The 15,171-nt window shown below is 40.6% G+C and overlaps 1 long non-coding RNA gene across 1 annotated transcript; it reads left to right on the top strand.

Moving 5' to 3' along the window:
- The first annotated feature begins 1,492 nt into the window (after nucleotides 1-1,492).
- Nucleotides 1,493-14,783, top strand: LOC144819009 (uncharacterized). The gene is made up of 2 exons (XR_013607194.1): nucleotides 1,493-8,295; nucleotides 8,740-14,783. It is a non-coding gene; the product is annotated as an uncharacterized LOC144819009 (long non-coding RNA).
- Nucleotides 14,784-15,171: the final 388 nt, after the last annotated feature.

The raw sequence follows: 15,171 nt of genomic DNA, 5'->3' as shown, positions 1-15,171 counted from the left end.
AACAGCTTCTCATGCCTGTAAATTGTGTGTGTGCTGCATCGTCTGATTATGCTCTAGGATTCAATGGTCTGAAGCTGCCGAACCCAAGCGCTGATGGCAGGCTGCAGGCCAGATTCCTTGCTGCGCGCCCGCTTCTAATGCCTCCTCATTCAGGCAGAAATGTTTTTATTCTCGCGGCGACGGAGCAGCATGTGGAAGCAGGTGCATATAGTGCCAGGAAGGGGGAAGACAATACTTCCTGAGGATCGTCCTGGGTCGTGCCTCGTTCGGCGTAATGGCCGAGCTTCAGACCCTGCTCACCCCCTTCCACCACTGGTCGCGCACCAACGGTTTAAGTCTGATGCCTGTATTCCAGGGGTCAATCTACAGTCCACAGCTCCTGCCGATGTTGTGCACCCATTATGGTGGACTACAGTCAGGCTCCGCTGCCTCACTCCGAGATGCGGGACACCAGATTGTGCGATTATCGCGCAGGGTAGGGGGCCTCCAGCGAACTCCCCCGGGTCTCACCTTACTCGTGGCTGTGGTCGCTGTGTATGTGTAGTGTTCTCAGGAGGCGGTCGATCACATTAGCGTACGCTCAGGTGGTAGGTAGTAAGCCATTGCCCTAGCATACTGCAGAGGCCCAGCCTTCAGGCCGGCGTGTTACGCGACTCCACCTACCCCCGTTGAGGCCGATGTGTCGCTGTTGAGTTTGGCACCGGTCCGGTATTAGTGGTTGTCGTTCACAGCGGGAGCTGGATGGACGTTCCCTCTTCTGCTCCCTCTTTTCCGGAGCTTTATCCGTATATTTCCTGCCCTCGAGGTTCCGGATTGTTGTTGCATTTTATGGGTTATGCCACAGGCTCTGATGGAGCCCAAGATATACGCCACCATCGCAGTCAGAGCCAAGCTACGCCCCATCAACATTCTTAAGTGAAATGCCTGTTCAGGTAGTACCATACAGCATTTAATTAGGAAAAACCTAATAACATTGACAAGCCAATAAAAAAAAGAAAAAAGTAAGCACACATTTAAAAAAACAGGTCAAATTCGATCAAGGGAACTGAAAATGCAATTTTTGTTTTTAAGTTTCAAGGTTAAAATTGTCAAAATAAGATTAACGTGCCAACCAAATTCATTGTATATGATTGACTGGGACCTTTATGTGATTTGTGGTTGACTGCAAACTTGGTTTGGATAAGCCTTTCGGGTTGCACCAGACACAAAGTTTTACTTAAAGACTTAGTCAGGTCTCCAGAAGTCAACCTCTTCCTGTAGAGCAAGGCAGGGTGCTGAAACTGGAAAGAGTCCACAGAGTTGGATATGCTAAGTCCGTGCTCCCTCTGAAGTCTTCTCTTTAGATATCCAGTGCTTCAAGCGAGACAAGCTTGGCTTCATGACTGCTGAAGTACTTTTGCCATTAAAATGATTTTCTTGCGGTTGCCTGGCTCCTAGTTAAACATTTTGACCTGGGACCTGGCTCAGAGTTTGATAGACTGGTTATTCCATGGCATTTCGTGTAATGTAGGACATAATACATTTGTAACAAAGTGGACAGAGTGTCAGTCGCATTTGTAGGGGACAACCCATCTGCCAGACTCTAACTCAAGCCCTCCGATTTTTTTCAGTTCTCTGAAACCTCTAGTGGTAAAGACCAGTTGCTTTAGCTGACAAGGACTTCAAATGCTCAGACACGTTTGTTTGGCAGCCTTGTATTCTGCTGTAAAAGCTCAGATAGGCGTTATTCTGTACAGTGAGGCAGAAAGGTGGCAGTGCCCAGTGATCTATAATCTACTCAGCGAAGCAATGAGGCAGAGTTGGCAATGCCCAGAGTTAGTTGTTCTGTGCTCTGAGCTAAAAGGACGGCAATGCCCGGATTGTCTTATTCTAAGTAGTGCGGTAGAAGGGTAGCAATTCCTAGGAGCATTCTGTGTTCTATGTAGTGTTGCAGTGAAGCAGAAGAATGGCAGTACTGAGGGTTATCTTGGTAGTGATGTAGTTAGGTAGAATATGACTTGCACCATGCATTGATGCAGTGTGGTAGATGGATGGCAGTGCCTCCGGATATTCATTATACTGTGCATTATACTTTGCAGTGAAATGTAGAAGGATGGCAATGCCTAGGAGTGTTCTTCATATTGTGCAGTGAGGTAGGGAGAGAGCAGTGCCTACGGGTATTCTTTTTTCCATGCAGTGACGCAGTAGGATGGCAGTGCCTCTGGATATTATTTATTCTGTGAAGCGAAGCAGAAGGAATGGACGTGCCCTGGGATAGTCATTATTTTATGCAGTTGTGCGAAGCAGAAGGGTGGAAGTGTAAAATAAAATTTCTTTATTCCATTGAGTGATGCAATAGGATGGCAGTGCCTCAAGATATTCTATATTACTTGCAGTGATGCAGTAGGATGGCAGTGCCTCAGAATATGCTTTATTCCATGCAGTGATGCAGTGATGCAGTAGGATGGCAGTGCCTCAGGATATTCTTTATTAATTGCAATGATGCAGTAGTCCATTCTTGTTTTGTGGGTTTGTTCTGTGGGTTTAGTATTGTTTGGGTTCTGGAGTAGCGTGCTACTCACCGGAAAAGCAATTCAACACCTCAGAGGTAGCAAGCACTATATAAATGCAAACCTTTTCCCTCTTCTCTCCCTCCACTGTCCTTCTCAATCCAAATTACTAACACATCCACCTCTCAAATGACTTTCATATTTCACTATACTAATTCGCCACTAATCATTTATGGGTTTCGTAGTAGCGTGCTACTCACCAAAAAAGCAATGCAATGCCTAGTCAGGGGTAGTACATTTTATATAAATCAAAATACAATTCATCGGACCATAGCAGGGAGTATGGGTGTGGGAGAAGTGTGCAGGCAGTGTGTACTGGTATCCTTGTGTGAGGCAGCGAACAAGCCCAGGTGTATGCAAATTAGGATGGAGTAAGTAGACTGGGGTAGAATACATACAGCTTTGTATGTACAACAGCAGAAAAACTGCACAAAGTGGAAGTGTGTGTTTCTGTGGAAGAGGAAGAACGCAATATTGTGTGTGTTTTTGGAAGTAGCTATGTGGGCTACTCGAGGAGTACATTCAGTTGTGTAGCCTGGCTGGGTGGTCAGAGTGTTTGTGGCTGTTTTTTAAGGTAGAGGGGCTCGTTCCATATTGTTGTCTTGGGCTTTCTACCTCCGCCTGGGATAATACTCTAGTGGAGACGTGTACTAAGCAATCCCCAATGACATAATGTAAGATAACAGTGAAACGAATAGCTATAAGATAAACAGCTTCTTCATTGCAAGCAGGATGTTAGCACAAATGAGAGTGACAAGGGAAGCCAGTGAATGGAAAGCAATGGGCAGCTCCAAGCCTCTCTATGTTCATGGTGAGCCACAGTTTACTTTGCAAGAGACTTAGTATGCACGGTCTAGAAGGTTTGACCTAAACACAGCTGGCCACTGGTGTGAATGCGGTGCCCATAATCTACAGTGCTCCAGGCTCCTCTGTGCCCTGTTAATGTATGCTATGGATAAAGCAAAAGAGTCTGCAGAAAAGTACAAAAGAAGGGTTTTGATCGGTCTTATTTACCAATCCTTATTTGTCACTACCACCATCAAATCACGAAAATGTAACATTATTGATTCATTAAAAGTTTTTAGGATGTGATGCATGCTGCAATAGGTCTTCCTAACATTGGAATATTGACCTCTTAAGATGTGTGTAGGCTGAACTAGTCAAAATCGGTTGCGACCCACAGGTTAGGAGATACTTATTTAGATCGCAGTTGCTAAACTAAACATGTTCAAGTGTTTTGAGTGCCATTGTGTGATACATCTGGTTAGATATACCAGTGCTATCTTAAGAACTTTTGGAGACCCGGTCAAGACATATTTCGGGGCCTCCAGATCAGGAAAACCTTACAACTCCACTGCACAATGAGAGATCCTTTCAGGAGCTGCACAAAATGAAGAGTAACATCTGCCTGCCAAATGGCACTTCAATTAAACATTGAAGGGTTATTCAAGCAAATCTAAACCCACTTATAAAACAGCAATAAGAGCCTATAACTTTTCCTGTAACATTGCAAAAGTGGAACATTTGAACACTATCATATACAATGCACAGAATAGTCCTAAGTACTTGTTTAAGGTTGTAAAAAATCTGTCTGGTACTGACAATTTACCCAGCCCTCCTATACTTATTGAAATACAATGTGAGGATTTGGCCGAAGTTTTCCCTCGGTAAAGTGGAAAAAATCTACATGGCTCTGAATGTTAAACAGACCAATATTCCACAGTCAACTATCTAAATTCTTACTACATCGAATACTGCTGAACAGCTGAAGGATATGTCTGGAATCTGGTTCCTCACTTGAAAATTGGGCACCTCCAGGTGCTATATCTTTTAAGCAAATTTTGGGTAGCCTTAAATTGGGTTCGCCAGGAGACTAACTTCCTGTTAAGGTTATGCAGAAGCTGGATTCATCTGTCTTGAAGGTTATTATGGAGCTACTTAATGCTTCCATTTGTGAATCCACTATTTCAGTGGAGTGGAAGCATGCTATGGTTCTCCCGCTTTTAAAAAAAGTAAATGCTGATCCGGCACAATTGGCCAACTTTTGTCCAATTTCCCTGCTTTCAGTATAATCAAAAATTTTGGAAAATCATATTAACACTCAGTTAACCAAATGTATTGCCGCTCAAAAGTTCCCACAGTCAGGCTTTCGGGAAGGCTGTTCGACAGAAACTGCGCTCCTAGGGTTCACTAAGAAGCTACGCAGCCTTTTGGATGCTGGGGATACGGGGGCGCTTATATTACTAGACTTAAGCGCCGCCTTTGACACAGTGTCTCATTTGGTGTTACTGAAAGCCCTGCACTCATTGGGCGTTGCTAGTTCAGCTCTCAATTTGCTCACCGACTTCTTGACTAACCGCACATTCCAGGTTTTTTATTTATGTTAAGCCTCTGGCAACTATAGCAGAAGAAGCAGAGTTGTTGATCTTTTCCTATGCCGACGACCCTCAAATAAATTTTTCTTAGTCGGCGGATAGGACCTCTAAGACATCTGATTTTCAGATAGGTTTAAGGAAAATTGCTGGATGGATGGAAGCCAATTCACTAAAACTTAATGGTGACAAAACCGAGGTGTTAATCTTGGGAAAGAACAAGGACCTCTGGGGCCCCCAGCACTGGCCACCTGAAATGGGAATCTGCCCCCAACCCACTGCTCAAGTTGGCAATTTGGGGATTATCATTGATGACCAACTATCAATGAAGCAGCAAGCAGTAAAGGTGGTATCTACCTGCTTCACTGTCCTGAAATGGCTTAGAAAGAGTATCTGGATGTTTCCTAGCTCTACTCAAAGAACTGTAGTCCAAGCTCTTATTACATCTAGGCTGGACTATGGCCACATCCTATACCTTGGAGCCAATAAGGACGTGTTACGCAGACTGCAAGTGGTGCAGAATGCAGCGGGCAGGTTGCTTTGTAAGATCCCAAGAATAACCTCTGTCTCAAGCTCTCTTCGCGAGCTTCACTGGCTCAGGGTTGAGAATCGTTTAAAGTTCAAAACCCTGAGCTATATGTTTAAAGTGAAGTCTGGCAATGCCCCTCAATATCTAAGGGCCATCGTCCATCCCTATTCACCTGCACGTTCACTCCTTTCCTCTACCCAGGCCAAGTTTTTAGGCCCTATGGTTAGACTGTCTCATATGGGAGGTCGGTCTTTTGCCTACCTGGGTCCTTATTTGTGGAACTCGCTCCCCCAATTTCTTAGGGATGAAATGATTTTCAGCAGTTTCCGTAAACATTTAAAAACCTGGTAGTTAAACCAATAATCTTCAGCCAAATCTGGGTTGTTCACTCTTTCCTGTCTAGCGGCGCCGGAAAACCTTTTTGGGCGTTGTGCGCCTTATAAAATTAAAAAAATAATAATAATAATTGTTGATCACTAGAGTAAACTCTTCATTTTTTTGTTGCAGATAAGAGGCTAAATATTCTCGTTGCATGACGCAAGGCCTAATCACCCGGAAACCAAAATCAGCAGAGGAAATCAGCAGAGGAAGATTTTCTTTTTAAGATATACCAGTCCAGCCTTCAAGAAAGAAGTTCTAGATTTTAACATGACTACTAGTGGCGTATCTGCTTCTGCTCTGAAGCCCAAGTCTATGCAGTGTTCAATGAGTGACTTCCTACCGTCACTGAAGCCCCAGCGTGTTACAGGGGAGTCTTGTCCATCGCAAACCAACTACTGATGAGGCTAGTAAAACTCAGCAAGAGTCTGCCAAGGACAGTCCACCTGTACAAAGACTTCAATGTGTGCCCGAGAAAGAAACAGTCAAACTCCCTGACTGCTGGAACACTAAACAGTGGTATTACTTTAAAGAGGAATATAAATGGTTGTATCTTAAGTCAGGCAATATTGGATGTTCTTCCTGCAAACAGGCTAAATCAGCAGGTCTTTCAGTGCACAAAAACACCCAGGGCATGCTCATAAGTAAAGTGTGGGCAGATGGCAAGGTTGGCCAAAAGCTTTCAGGCAGAAACAGCTCAGAAAGAAGATTATGGAGTGTAAGGCGACCGCTGGTCACTTGGCAGCTGAAGACATTCTTACAGCTCAGCAGAAAAATACATTGGTGGTGACAGTACACAAATGTAATGCAAAACATATGGAGAGCACATGCAGGGTATTTGACACTGCCTACTACTTGGCAAAAATAATTGCCCTTTCATGGACCACCCTGATCTAATTCCCCTCAGACAAAGAATGGCAGTACAATGGGCCATGTTTTGCACAGCAATGTGACTGCAACTGAAATAAAAAAAAAACACATTGCACTGGAAATGCAACACAGATTGATCTGTTATATTAGACAACAGAAACCAAAGATCACGCTATTAATTCATGAGAGCACTTCTATTAGCAATGCTTCTACCATAATCATCTACCTCTGTGGCATTTTTGGAAATGAAATTACCCCTGTGACCATCTATTTTGGCCTTCTGAAGCTGTCAGAAACAAATGCTCTAGGCATAAAGACAGCTCTCCTAAGCTACTACAAAGAAGTTGGTCTCACAAAAAGTCTGCTACATGATATCTTGAGTGCGGTGTGTTCAAATGGAGCAGCAGTAATGTTTGGTAAAAAAGGAGGAGTAGTAGCATTGCTGAAATCAGAATTTTCAAATCTTGTAATGACATGGCACTATTTGGCTCACAGGCTAGAACTTACTGTGGCAGATACAGTTGATGAGGTTGCAGGACTCGATCACTTCAAGATTTTAATGTACTCACTGTATGCCACTTACAGAATGTCACCAAAAAACCAGAGAGAGCTAAATCTGGCTGGCAGCGATCTATGTGTACAGCTTCAGAAGATAGGGAAAATTCTTGAAACTAGATGAGTCAGCATCCAGTTCCAGGTCTGTGAAATGTGGTTGGAACTGTTTCCCTGCCTTGTGTAAACATTTTGAGAATGCTTCTAAAGACCCATCCAGACCCATAAGAGACCAGAGTAAGTATGAAGGTCTCTAGAAGAAGTTTACATCCTATTCTTTTATCAGAGATTTGGGGGTATTGCGTGATGCAGTTCAAGAGCTCAAAGACTTATCAATATCCTTACAGAGGAGGGACATTACAATTGTTAATGCCCACAGACTTTTGGTTAGTCAAGGTCTTATATTTAGAGCAATGAAGGATTCACCAGGGGAGTTTGCTTCTGCGGCTCAGAGAGCAGTTGACAAGGGCAAATTCAAGAATATTCCTCTTTTCCTTGGTAGAAGTAACTCTGTTGCCCTTAATCAAAATCAGTTTTACCAAAGTCTGTCTGTAAATATCAATAAAAGTTGCGCCCCTGATTCTAAGAAAGAACTTATAGCCAGCTTCAGTGTGGTGATGAATGCATTCTATATGGTGAAACAGATATCCAGAAGCTGTGTTCAGAGTTTCAGCTGCCAGCAAGAGATACTATTCAAGCTTTTAGACTTTTCAAAGATTTTGGTGGAAAGAAAACCCCTGAAACATTAAAAAAAGTTGGTAGTTTGCATGGAAACCCTGCCAGCAAGTAATGCGGATTGCGAGAGTGGTTTCAGCGTAATGTCCAACAAGGGCCTCTCTTCTTGTAGAGAACATTTCTTCATGCTTATGGGTAAAATTCAATGGTCCTCCATTTGAAATATTTGACGCAAAGCTGTATGTAAAGAGTTGGCTGGCAAAAGGTAGAAGGTCTGCTGAAGAAAATTGTTGTGAGAAACCCCAGCAAAATAGACTCGGTGAATATCTTCAAGGGTTTTGGAAATTCCTGCAATAGATTTCTAAGTAAGGTAAATCATTTTTACATGTTTTTTTTAAAGTGTTTGGTATTTTTATGGCTTATACGTAATAAAAATACCTTTTTCCCTCTTTTATTATCCTTTGCTGGATGCGACATCATGATTTTCTTAAGCACACAATGCTAGTTATCTTGATTTAGACCACACCCCTACTTGGATAGGCCACACCCCTTTTAGAGCATCCCCAGTTTTCTTTCCCCACTTAAAGCCCTGTGGGACCCTAATGTGGGGTAGTTATACCTATGACCCACCAGGTAATCTTTCTCAGAGTTTTGGGATTTTACAATGGGTTCAACAATCTGGGCATGTTCAGCTCTGCATCAAATTCTAGATTGATGTTGTGTCATATGTTGTTTTACTGGCTGACTTGTCATTCCTATGTAAGAAAGCCCACACGGGCATTCAATATAGTAAATTACTTTGCTTGTATTACAGGTGGAGAACTGTTTCACAGAAAACTGCTGGCCATTTATTGTAAAGTTTTGCAGTGTCTTTGTAGTGCTACAGGCTTTAAAACTATAACATCTACAATGACCTAGGACAGAAGTGAGTTGAAACATATGGTGAATGATGTGGGCTCAAAGTATGCTTGAACCAATCTGTCTCTCCGATAAAGGCATCTTTTGAAGGCTAATAACAGTTTCTCGCGGAGCGTTGGGTCTCCAGCTAGTAAATTCCAGTGTTTATAAATTAGTTTCTTTATTTTGTTGGAGAGAGTGCAGAAGTTAGAAACACATACCAGTTGTGATTTTTCGGGCCGTTCTCTGATCTCTAATATGTCTTCTCTGTTGTTATACGATGCCCATTTCAGCGAACTCCTGAGGACCTTGGATGGATAACCTCGAGATCATAGTCTTTCTTTAAGTTTATACGCTTCTGTGAAAGTCTTATTTTTTGTAACAATTCTGTCTTAAACAAAGGAATTGCTCAAATGGAAGATTGTGTTTGAGGGCTTGTGGGAGGTAACTATTATATCTTAAGAGTGTATTTCTAGCAGTTGGTTTTGTAAATAGAGTGGTATGTAGCTTATTCGCCTCAGTCTTGATGGTTGTATCTAGAAAATTCATGCTTGTGCTGGTGTATTCGATTGGGAATTTTTAAGTAGGATTTTGAATATTAATCTGAGAAAGATATTACCTGATGGGTTATAGATATTGTCAAACTCACAACAAGGTCCCCCAATGTTGACCGTATTCTAATGATCAAAGAAATACGCTGGATCTTGAAAATTGACAATGTCATTAAAGGCCTCAATGTACCTGTGTAATGGCAAACATTAGCCACACTGTGAAAGCATGCTTTGAGCTACCTTTCTCACACTGTATGCAATGTATAGAAATAGAGACATTGTCTTTAAATCTACTAGGAATATCATCTTTAGACTAATTAAATAAAGTGATGTGCTTGAGATATGGACATATAATATAGGAATGTTTGTTTGCAATTTAAGATGTTACATCAACGGCGAGTATGTATAACATTAAGCATATCTCTATACAATATTTGTTGGTCCTACGGTATTACTGATAGACTTAACATATCAATTTTCCTAAGTTGTTCACCATGCTCACAATGTTATTTATGTCTTTGTTATGACACAGTTTGTATGAAGAAGTTAGACTTGTTTTGCCATCTTTGAACACAAACACTGTACACCTTGGTGTCTGATTACTAACATATCTTCTAATTACATACACCTGGCAGCACTTTCTATTAAGGGCCCGTGGACACAGTATGGCTGTCTTTGGGGGCTGCTATGCAATTTAAATATGGTCCTCAGTCATCAAATTAATCTTGCTGATGAATCCGCCTACTCCCCTGCGTGTCTCTAGACATAGGTGTCACTAAACATATACTTCAAATATGGCTGACTGAATTTAGCACTTGAGTGTGATAACCATATAAACCCATTTGGTTCCTGTGCTCCCCTACAGTGTCAAACACTTGACAACACTAAGTGAAATTAGACGGTGTTACTGCTTTGACTCTGGGACACGTAAGTTATGATCCGAATGTCTAAAATCGCTTGATCTGCCACTCACGGAAGATAAATTTATGCAGTGTTGCATCTGCTGTTCTTTAGATTTGCACAACCTTATTTTGGTGATTGTCCGCCAAGTAAGTAAAAGATTCATCTTAATATTTTTACGCCATTGATTCTCTTTAAGCTGACATAAAGTGCTGGATTCACAGTGCGTCACACGCCCGCCATTTATCGCCCGCTTTTATAATCAATGTGTTCTAGTGCCAATGAGAGGCAGATATTTGAAATAACAGACATTGTGTTCTCTTTAATTCCATACCTCACTAGAATGTGCATCTCATAAAACATAGCGTTTCCCTATGAGATCCAGGGTTAAGCCACTAGAACTATATTCCAAGTATCCTTTTGCCAATGATTTGCTTTAGGTAGACTAAAGCGCTAGCAAATGACTGTATTTGTCACGTAATACACCATTACGGTTTTCAAAAAACAATGTGATTCATTAGGTTTCGCATAGCATTGCAGGGAAAGATGCAGTATACAGTATATTTAGGGGAAAGCTCCACCCACTTTTCGTCCATGATTTTCATTGGCTTTAATCAGAAATGCTGCATTTTGATTTGTTTCTGGCTTGTTTGTCCCTCCTCCTCATGCCCATGTCGTCATTTTAATCCTTCCATGGCTATCGCCCCTATTACTTTACAAACTCTTTTCTTCCTCTGCCCTCCATTCCCTCCCACAGTCTGTAACTTTTCTGTCCACCCCCCTCCCCCCACTCCTGATCATGCCTTCTTGGAGGTAGGCACTTTTGTTTATAATGCAATAGGGCTCGCGTAATAAGAGTCCTATTGCATTTAGAAATGCTTGTTTTCCATTAGGATTGGCTGGCTGGGTCGCGCACTTTATTTTGCCTGACCTTTCCAGCCGCTATATTACGCATGTGTCGTCCAGCAGCCGCTAAACAGACACTCCTGCGCATGCAGCACTATTTTTTTCCGCTCCTCGCATGCCGTCAACAACTTAAAACAAGGTGTGGAGAGAAAACTGACCGAGTGGAGGAAGTGCACAAGAGCTCGGATTTCTCGTTTTTGGGTATCTATTAAAGAACATTTTCAGGTCAGCTTTTTAACTAATGTGTGTGTATATTTAATGATTTGATGCACTTTTATATTTTTTATTTCTAAAGCCGAATAAAATGTATATTGATTGACTTGTGGGGGAAGGCATCTACTTTTGCAGAATATGTGTGAAATTATCTATAAAGTGCTTGCCGCAGAACCATCTGCTTTCGTGAGCTGCATTCGGGGCTGCCACTGGTCCCAGAGGAGCCTCTTCTCCCCAGCCGGTCCTCAGTTTACGACAAAAGGGTAAAGGTAGAAGTACCGCTGGAGTGCACAGGGCTGTGTGGCCTTTGAAGCCGGGCGAGGCGCTGGAGCTCCCATGTCCTTCAGCAAACAGACCCCATGTTTAGGCAGTAACTAATCTACGCCTTTAACGAATGTTCTTCAGGTGTCTGTGTAATCAGTATATTATACGTCATGTTGTTACTGTGCACGCGAATAGCGCTCAGTTGCCACTTCATCTGATGCAGGCCATAACGTGTAGGTTGAAAGCCTGTATTACGTCACTTGTGTTTTTCATATTATTAAATAAATGCAATGGCTGCCATGGTTACTGTTCTAAGCTAGCAGAGCAGATTGTGTCTCCGCATCGTGGGTTTCATTGGGTGAGAGAGAGATAGAGTGGTTTTATAGCCTAGCATGTTATCTACATAAACTACAAAGGTTTTGCCTTTGCCAATTATCTTCCTTCCATGCAAAAAACCTGAATTTTTTAGCTAGCGTCATGTTTATATAGTTCAAAAGGTTACAACCCTTAATGATCCTGTGCCTTTTAAGTGCAAACATACAGCTGGTTAATAGCAGCACATTAGTATTTAAAACTGTATTTTAAAATAACATTTTAGTGTGTTGTGTTGATGTTTTTTAAGCCAAACAACTCATATTAAAAAACTACAACAGGTTTCAGCCTTTAATTATCTTGTTTTTAACCAGACCCTAATATTTTAAATAATGGGCTCTGAGTTTGCTGTTAATTTAATGTGTAGGTATCATTTGTTTCCCAAAAACAGAGCACTTTTATTAGATCGAGTTACGACAGTTAAATAAACCACAGTAAATGCGGTTTCACTTTCTGTACTCACAATTAACCATTCCTTTGCTATCTGGAAAGGATGTTCAGCTGTGACAACTCCAAACTATGTGTTCATATAAAGCCAATAACTCATTTTGGATTGTTATCTCTATTCCATAAACAATAGCTACAGTGAAGCACATACTTATGAGCATCTGCAAACTAGGCTGCCGTGTGAAACACCATCTATCAAATATGCGTCGTTTACATAAGACCATATACCTAAATGTGATACCATCGAAGCAAGTAAACACCACCCATAGAAATCAAAATGTATTTCCTAATAATAATTTATTATTTTTAGGATTTTTGTCTATACACTGAATTTCCAGCAATAATTGCCCATTGCGTCTAAATACCACTGAACATCACTAAGTGTGTCCCAGGACTACAGTTGTTTTGTGAGTACCCCATTAGTTGTTGGCCCAATGGGATTTGATACTCCAGGATCCCTCCTTGAATATATTAGTGTAATCTTTAGTTTTATTCTTACAGAGAAACCACTCAGGATTCTAAACTACACGACTTTTGAACATTGTGCCTCATCTGTATCAGCCAAACACAATCCTGCTGGCCTCATAGTAAACATGAATGCAATTTTTATGTATTTACACAATAAGCAATAGATCTGGGCCGGAGTAATCTGGTGAAGGTCTTCTAAATTCATTTTCTTATTCATTGGCTTGGCAGTAGCTCTGAAAATCAAGATGCTAAGCACCTTACGCTTTTTCTCCGGCTTTCATTCTAAATGTTGCTCTGATAACATGCTGGGCACAATTGTTATCAATCACAAGAAATTGATAGATAACTCTGGAAACATTGAATAATTTTATGTATTTTTAGAGTGTTTAAAAGAATTTTTAACTATTATGTCTGCTTTTGTGATTTTATATGACTAAAATCGAATAAAGCTTATTTGATTGATTGATTGATTGATTACTCAATTTTTATGAACTTTAAATAGAGTGACGGTTTTCTATCCTCACCTTCTTTTGAACAATCGTTACTCGTTTCACTGCAGGTGTATATTTTAATGGTTAATGCTTGATGAGCTTTTTCTATGTTTATCATATTCCTTTTGGAAATACTACAGAGGGGTTCTTCATTTTCCTTAAAAGATACAGTTCTGATGTCTCCCTAATTGGCAACAACCGAGACTAAAACAGTGAAGCATATCCCAACTTGTCTTAGGAAATTGTTAACAACTACTAAGAGTCTTGTTTTAAAAAAAAATAACATAACTATTTTGAGTTTTATGTCAGAAAGTGAGCATAGAGTACATCGACATATGTTATATAAGACTTTAAATACATTGTAACAAACATTGTCAATGTACAATTACATTTATGTTTTGAATCCCTGTAAATATTTGTTTAAATATCTTTCTTGTCCATTATAAATCTAAAAATACATACATCTGCATTTCTTCTTTTTTTAATTACTATATATAGGTTAAATAATCTTTAATTGATTTGAGATGTCATTTCTAGGCATCCTAAATGAGTAATAAATCTACCGGAAAGATTGTTTTTCAGTAAATCCCTTGTTGACATCCTTACTTACCTAACTATAGTTACCCAAGCCCATAAGGGTCTATTGGGTTGCTCTTTTGTGCTCAGTAGTCTAGGGTTAGACATAAAAAAAAGCCTGTGTATGTCACACTTTTCATTTTATTGTCTTCCTTCTTGTCCTGAGTTTGCCTTTCAGACAGAATTGTAACCCCAAGTGTCTAGACCTATGAGTTATGCAGTCAAACGTAAGATATATGTGTGCTCTTATTGCTATCCAGAAGAGTTGTTTTAGGATCTGTATTAAATGTTCTGATTTCCTTATTTTTGTTGGCAACTATGATGTAGCTTATGGGGTACCTTTATGTGTTGAAATTATGCATTTAAGTAACTCTGCTTAAAGGGTGCTGCTGATAGCTATATGAGAGAATACTAAGCCTTCAGAGAAGGGGATTTGAAGTACTCTGTTGGGGTGGAATTTGTTAAAAAAGTGCAGATGACCTGTCTAAAACGTGCAGATGATATGTAACTTTTCACATCAACCTTTTAGCCTGTTCGGTGAATTCAGAACCTTTTTCCTGGCTAGAAGCATTTTCTTAAGATGTGGCATTGTTTTCCTGATGATTGAATATATTTCCAATTATACATGCATGCATACACTTAATACTCAGGAAGTTTTTAACAGCTTTGGAAACCATTCGCATTTATGATACAGTGAAATGTTTTGTATACTAATGGAATTGTGATTTTTTTTATTTCTAGTAACCACTTTATAATAAAAAAAATTAAGCACCTTTTTAGTGAATCACAATTATTTTTCTACCTGGTCAATTCTATGTCATATGTTATATTTCTAGTGGGCCAGAGCTTTAAGAAAATACATTTTTTAAACAAGTGAGACTCCCATGGAAGGGACTGAGAAAATAGCAAATATAGCTACATTTTGGGGAAAACAGAAAAAAAGTGCTCTGCAGAAATATGTCTGGTGTTTTTCTTCCTAAAATGGCATGAGAGGTTTGCTGTGCAAAAGGCACAATTTCCCGGCTTCTCGGAACATGCAGAGCTGAATCAAGAAACTATTTCTCTTACCACGGTCTTGGGATTCTTCAAAGAGGTAGCCCTTCCGAATTTTTGTGATTTCATCCTACTTCCACTGTGTGGTGGAAACCAGGGAGAAGCCCA

Source organism: Lissotriton helveticus, chromosome 2_1, assembly GCF_964261635.1.
Source record: "Lissotriton helveticus chromosome 2_1, aLisHel1.1, whole genome shotgun sequence".
Classification (NCBI taxonomy): Eukaryota; Metazoa; Chordata; class Amphibia; order Caudata; family Salamandridae; genus Lissotriton; species Lissotriton helveticus.
This window is presented reverse-complemented; position numbering and strand designations above follow the sequence as displayed.